Genomic DNA, 7205 nt, shown 5'->3' with positions numbered 1-7205 from the left:
GAGAACCTCTCCGGGAGGAATACATTCCTTGTATCCAGTTCCACCATAATATTGGTGCCGTACCTTCCCGTCACCCGCCTGGCCGAATAAATATGAAAGGGCATATTTATTGGCAGCTTGTGAAAGGTAAACTTCCTTTTCACTCTGCAGGCGTTGAAGGCCTGCATCTGAGGGTCTTCCTCAATATCCCTCAAAAGGGCATCGATGTCCTCCTGCGTGACCCCAGTAGGGAGGTTGGAGGCGGTTGAGTTGGAGCTGGTGGAGCTGGTAGAGCTGGTGGAGCTGGATGCGTTGTTGGAGTCGGTGGAGCTGGCGGAGCTGGTAGAGCTGGTGGAGCTGGTAGAGCTGGTAGAGCTGGTGGTGGTGGTGGTGAACTGGTTCATGATGCTGCTGTTGCTGCTACTGTTGTTGCTGCTGATGCTGGTGGCTGAATGATATTTTTCCTAGACGAGGTCCCTGAATTTATACCCGCCAAGGAGCATATTTCTCCTCCCACTGCTATCCACTTGTACTATGGTATTCGGTCTCAAGGGATAGAACGTCTAGCTTTGTAAAAGGTCAAAGTGTCCACTTCATGTGAAGTGGTTACGAAGGGTATGGGAAGAATTACAGTCTAGCAAAAATTTAAGGCATAAATGCCCACAGTTAAAAGTACCAAATTTTTGAAAACGCTGATAATTATATCTTACTTTTTCCCCTAAATATCTAATTATTTCTAAAGGCGGCTGCAAGTTACCAAAACTGTCAAAGTAGTACGAGTCTGATCCTTTCTTATAATACGCCACCCAATGCGTTCCTTCAGATGATGAGTCTGCTAAATTTATTATTCCACACTCGGAATAATGTGGTACTTTGGGTATCTCATCTCTCATATAAACCCCCCGAAAATGTGGAATATTTTTAAAGGCAAACTTCAATATATCAAAATTGGAAAGTGCTCTCTTGGGTAGCTCATTTAATAGTTTTTTTGTTTATTATTATTTTTTGAAAATGATATGCCATAGCCTTTCTTGTATGGTTGCAGGTACAAGCCTTTACCCAACGATACAGATTCCATTTTTCTGTTATGTCTCTGGTTTTCCTCAAGTTGTGCCTTTGCCATCTTTGCATTGTTAATTGATTTTACAATTGCAGCGCTACCTGACGCTAAACTACCCACAGCGCTAAGGGCTGTTAAAATAGGTACCAATGGTAAAAAACCACCAACTTTTGGAACTGCTATTACCCGTGGAATTACAACATTTTTCTTACATCCCATTGATTTCGATACTGCACTGCGTGCCACTTTAACAGCATTCAATATGTCAAGTGGCTTATGCTTTCGCAATTCGGTGGTTGCCTTTTTGATGATTGATGCAAGAGATTTTTTCACCACTTTCTTTTTCTGTTGCTTTGCGCCCATACCAAATTTCTTTTTTAGCTTCATCATGTTTGTAACAAAATATGATGCAGCCCTCTCACTAATGCTGCTATCCGCCGCTTTTACTCGATCCCAAGCCCTATCAATTAAAATCGAGTCTGCTTTATGACGTTCCCCCAAATCCTTTGTATTTGAATATGCTATATCGTGTTCCCTACAAGCTTCGTCTAAGCCGTTGATCCCCCGATCACCGCGAGCTAACCGTTTCTCTAGCTTCGTACCAGGTCCACAGTAATTATACCCAGGTATATGAGCCTCAAAGGGAAGAGTGTTTATTAAATTATTTATGAGACCTGTACCCTGTTTGACATTTGATTTATGACTGGTAATATTATAAAAATGTTTACCCATTTTATATCAACCTCAATTAACGACTGGTTGTCTTTGAATGAAGTACATATCTCTAAAACATGCGTTTATTAAGACAAAATAAAAAAATCATAGTAAAAAACATTGAAAGTGGTGGTGATGGGGAGAGTAAACATCGGCGTCACAGTTCACTGCTCCCAAACACGATCAGAGCTTTGGTGGTAGGTCCGTCCAATAGCGGAAAAACTAATGTGATGATTGCCTTAATCGAGGACCCAAACGGCCTGAAATTCGAAAATATATACGTGTATTCAAAGAGTTTATATCAACCGAAATATGAGTATTTGGAAAAACTTGTAAAACCAATACGAGGAATGGGATATTATACATTTTCAGCGAATGACAGCGTTTTGTCACCAGAGGAAGCTAAAAACAATTCCGTCATGGTGTTTGATGACGTAGCGTGTGAAAAGCAAACTGCTATTCGCAATTATTTTTGTATGGGGCGACATAGAAATATTGATTCATTCTATTTATGTCAAACGTATACACATATTCCAAAACATTTAATACGAGATAATGCAAATTTTATTATAATGTTTAAGCAGGACGATATGAACCTTCGTCACATATATCGAGATCATGTTCATTTTGATATGAATTTTGAAACATTCATGGAAATTTCACGAAAGTGTTGGGACGATAAATTTGGATTTCTTGTAATCTCTAAAGACGATGATATGAAAGCTGGACGATATAGAAAAGGATTCGATCAATTTATTATACTTGAATAAATAATAATGATAATATAAATATAATAATATTATTGTGAATAAAGTCAGTTCAGACTCAAGCATCATAATGACTACATCATTGACAATAGCTCTAAATGGTAATACATCTGTACTTAGCGAGAATTTTTTCCCACAAATTGAGCTAAAACGTAATTATGAATGTGCTCTAATTGATTTTTATACATTCAATTCTATACCGAATGTTGATAAGGGGAACAACTTATTTCATATTGGGAACAAAGTCATTGAAATACCAATTGGCTCATATGAGTTTGATGATATTTCAAAATATATTATTAATAAGCTCAAGGAGTATGAGCTTCAAGACAGTATAAAAATAGAGTGTAATATCAACACTTTACAAGTTCAAGTTATTACTAAAAATGAGACCGTATATTTTAATCATGAACGATCAATTGGTCGTTTATTCGGATTTAATAAACGAAAATTAAGACCACATGAGAAAGAAGTTTACATCTCGGATAATCCCGTCAATATTTTAAAAATAAATTCTGTTAGATTGGAATGCAACATTATAAGCGGGTCATATGTAGGGAATAAACCAAATCATGTGCTTCATGAATTTGGAATCAATGTCCCCCCTGGATATAAAATGAACATAACACCACGAAATTTGATTTATTTGCCTGTGAACACCAGAGAAATAAGCACACTAGAAATACGGATAACTGATCAGGACGGAGATTTAGTTAATTTGCGTGGAGAAACTGTATCAATCCGTCTCCACTTACGACCGACAGAATGATTATTTACAATAAAAGGGGTACTCATCGATCCTTTGATAACATTATCAAATCTAAAGCTGAAGTGAAAGCACCATCATCTTCACATCAACGCCCGGCCCTCACATTAAAAAATAAATTGATTTTGAAATCGTTGGGATTTAATATTAAATAAAGTTTATCAACTAATATTCAAATGAATGAGATCTTTTATGTCCAGGAAAAGCCTGCTAACGATGAATCTATTATTAAAAAGGAGTTTCATTCATATTATCCATATCAGCAGAACTTCAAAGCAAATGATGAAGTACGGATCAGTTTGCAAAACCAAGATTTGTATGTCCTTCCATGTGAAAGTTTTCTCCATTTTGAAGGAACGCTTAGCAAAATTATTGACTCAAATACAGGAAAGACTAGTACAAATGGCGTTAGCGGTTTGCTCAAAAATAATTGCATGGCCTATTTTCTGGATGAAATAAGATATGAGTTGAATGGCTGTGAATTGGATAGGACGCGTTTTACTGGAATAACAACGACTATTAAGAACTTTCTCTCAGTCGGCCAACAGGAAGGAGCGGCTTATCGCAATGCGGGGTGGAGTGGCGGGGACAATATCCCTTCTGGAGGACATTTCAGTTTTTCTGTACCTTTAAAAATGTTGATGGGGTTCGCTGAAGACTATAAGAAAGTCGTCTTAAACTGTAAACATGAGCTCGTTCTGTTACTTACGAAAAACCCTGATGATATGTTTGTGAAAAATGTTGATGGAAAAATCCATAACATTGCTATAAATAGTATAAGTTGGAAGATCCCCCACATCGTTCCAAGTGACAGTGCTAAAATTAAAATGTTTAATGTAGTAAAGAGTGGAGCTAGCCTCCCACTCGCATTCCGGAATTGGGATTGTTATATAAATCCGACATTGGTTCAGGGAACACATCATATATGGAATGTCAAGATGTCAGTAGTTGAATAACCCGGGTTTCGGGACCTTTGATGTCGGTAAAAAGGGTAATAAAAATGCAATTAATGGATTAGCTGTCAAAATTAGAGTGGTTTAGATAATAAAAATGCACTTAGTTAGGGGGAGATATGAACCTGTCATAAGAGGGGGTAATAAAGATGGAATAAATTAGGGTCAGTGCATGTAAAAGGACACTTGAGATCAAGCGTTCAAGGGATTCCCACAGGGATATGGATACGAGTGCGAATGCAACGGAGCGATCCCGGTAGCGACCCCGGATCGATGCACGTGCACCGACGACCCCTCACTTAGAGGGTGAGGCAATTGAAAAAGGGCGCACCGGGGAGATCCTGCACCGACAGGAGTGATCCTGACCCACACGTGTACGTTCACCCACTTAAGGCAATTGAAAAAGGGCGCACGGCGGCGGTCCTGCTCCGCCCGGAGTGATCCTGAGCATCCCGTGTACGTTCACCCACGATCCTCGTTTGAAAAAGGGACGGGGTGTAAGTGAACAAGGGCGCCAGACGTGAACGTTCAGGCAACATCCTCACATGATAAAGGGACGGGGTGTAAGTGAACAAGGGCGCCAGAGTCGAAACATGTTCCCACCCACGACTCAGGACTGTGATTTTCCCTGTGAGATACCTCACTTGAAAAAGGTCACTTGTTTTCCCACTGAAGGGCCGCTGGAAAGAGGATCAGAGCAGTCAAATTTTCCCACCCTCATCCCACCTACACTAGATCAAGTGCGTGCAACAACCTGCTCAATTAGCTCACCAAAGTAGGGATGGTGAAGGATGCACTTGTAACGGTTTCTCAACACTCGGTGCAATGTGAAACACCCCATCCACCCAAACTCAAATCCACAGTCAATCTGAAAAGTAAAGGCTGCAAAAGAAATATCCCATATCCCATTTCCACCATTAAAAAAATGCTATCAATTTATTTATTTTTTTTGTAAATATAATTTTATTTTTCAAGTATAATAATCAAAAGCGATGTTCCAAATTAACATACATTTTCATAATTTTTAATGATTTTTGTGAGCGTACAGTAAAGAAATGGCAAGCACATGTATCAACTCCATCCTCGACATTATCATGTGCCCAACAACAAGATGTGAAATGTTGCCCATGAATATTAGAAACCAGCGGTGTATCAGCCATCCTTTTATAAAAATATTTGAGCGACTCCTCCAGATATTGCTCATGTTCGGGGAAAATTTGATGTTTAAACATTTTCATGAAATTATTTATTTTTATTACAAGTTGTTGAATGCTATTACTGCTTGAGATGATGTCTTTGTTTTTTAGTGTTAGCATTCTGATGGATCCGTGTACGTCTACTTGCAATGAATTCAAAAATTTAAATGAAGTAATCCTTTCCAAATTGTTAGACGATACGCTGAACCAATCCAGTTAGTGGCGAGTATTCAACTAGTCGATCATGGATGAGAAGGCAATATGCCTTTGTATTTATCTCACTCGCAACAGTTAGTTCAGTGGAAATTTTTATATCAGTCGCTCCTGATTTGACACTCTCGTTCTGGTATGAGAGATCAACAACCACAATAGGAGCCTTCGACATGAATTCCATCGGAGATAAAAGAGCTCGGGGTTCTCGATTGTAATAGCTCTCTTGAAATTTTGTATACATGTCATACAAGACAGCAAACCGATTCTCATTATATTTAACATTCAAATCCTCATAGGGATATACTTCAGAATTAAGATATACCTTTGCATTTCTCAAATTGTTTGTAATTAGTTCTCCATTCAATGTAAATGCAATAACAGCAAAACGTGGACGTTCTCTATTTGCAGACATCTTGACATTCCATATATGATGTGTTCCCTGAACCAATGTCGGATTTATATAACAATCCCAACTCCGGAATGCGAGTGGGAGGCTAGCTCCACTCTTTACTACATTAAACATTTTAATTTTAGCACTGTCACTTGGAACGATGTGGGGGATCTTCCAACTTATACTATTTATAGCAATATTATGGATTTTTCCATCAACATTTTTCACAAACATATCATCAGGGTTTTTCGTAAGTAACAGAACGAGCTCATGTTTACAGTTTAAGACGACTTTCTTATAGTCTTCAGCGAACCCCATCAACATTTTTAAAGGAACAGAAAAACTGAAATGTCCTCCAGAAGGGATATTGTCCCCGCCACTCCACCCCGCATTGCGATAAGCCGCTCCTTCCTGTTGGCCGACTGAGAGAAAGTTCTTAATAGTCGTTGTTATTCCTGTAAACCGCGTCCTATCCAATTCACAACCATTCAATTCATATCTTATTTCATCCAGAAAATAGGCCATACAATTATTTTTGAGCAAACCGCTAACGCCATTTGTACTAGTCGTTCCTGTATTTGAGTCAATAATTCTGCTAAGCGTTCCTTCAAAATGGAGAAAACTTTCACATGGAAGGACATACAAATCTTGGTTTTGCAAACTGATCCGTACTTCATCATTTGCTTTGAAGTTCTGCTGATATGGATAATATGAATGAAACTCTTTTTTAATAATAGATTCATCGTTAGCAGGCTTTTCCTGGACATAAAAGATCTCATTCATTTGAATATTAGTTGATAAACTTTATTTAATATTAAATCCCAACGATTTCAAAATCAATTTATTTTTTAATGTGAGGGCCGGGCGTTCATGTGAAGATGATGGTGCTTTCACTTCAGCTTTAGATTTGATAATGTTATCAAAAGATCGATGAGTACCCCTTTTATTGTAAATAATCATTCTGTAGGTCGTAAGTGGAGACGGATTGATACAGTTTCTCCACGCAAATTAACTAAATCTCCGTCCTGATCAGTTATCCGTATTTCTAGTGTGCTTATTTCTCTGGTGTTCACAGGCAAATAAATCAAATTTCGTGGTGTTATGTTCATTTTATATCCAGGGGGGACATTGATTCCAAATTCATGAAGCACATGATTTGGTTTATT

General features: G+C 38.3%; 2 long non-coding RNA genes across 2 annotated transcripts; one reads left to right on the top strand and one right to left on the bottom strand.

The window, feature by feature from the left end:
- Window positions 1–3530: 3530 nt before the first annotated feature.
- On the bottom strand, window positions 3531–4120 carry LOC138929530 (uncharacterized). Its single transcript, XR_011445798.1, has 3 exons — window positions 3996–4120; window positions 3789–3944; window positions 3531–3732 (listed from the first exon to the last, which is right to left on the bottom strand). It is a non-coding gene; the product is annotated as an uncharacterized lncRNA (long non-coding RNA).
- A 1326-nt stretch (window positions 4121–5446) lies between these two features.
- Window positions 5447–6898, top strand: LOC138929529 (uncharacterized). Its single transcript, XR_011445797.1, has 3 exons — window positions 5447–6289; window positions 6341–6496; window positions 6553–6898. It is a non-coding gene; the product is annotated as an uncharacterized lncRNA (long non-coding RNA).
- The last annotated feature ends 307 nt before the right edge of the window (window positions 6899–7205 follow it).

Source organism: Drosophila kikkawai, unplaced genomic scaffold, assembly GCF_030179895.1.
Source record: "Drosophila kikkawai strain 14028-0561.14 unplaced genomic scaffold, DkikHiC1v2 scaffold_284, whole genome shotgun sequence".
Classification (NCBI taxonomy): Eukaryota; Metazoa; Arthropoda; class Insecta; order Diptera; family Drosophilidae; genus Drosophila; species Drosophila kikkawai.
The sequence above is the reverse complement of the archived record's forward strand: the minus strand, read 5'-3'. Positions and strand labels throughout refer to the sequence as shown.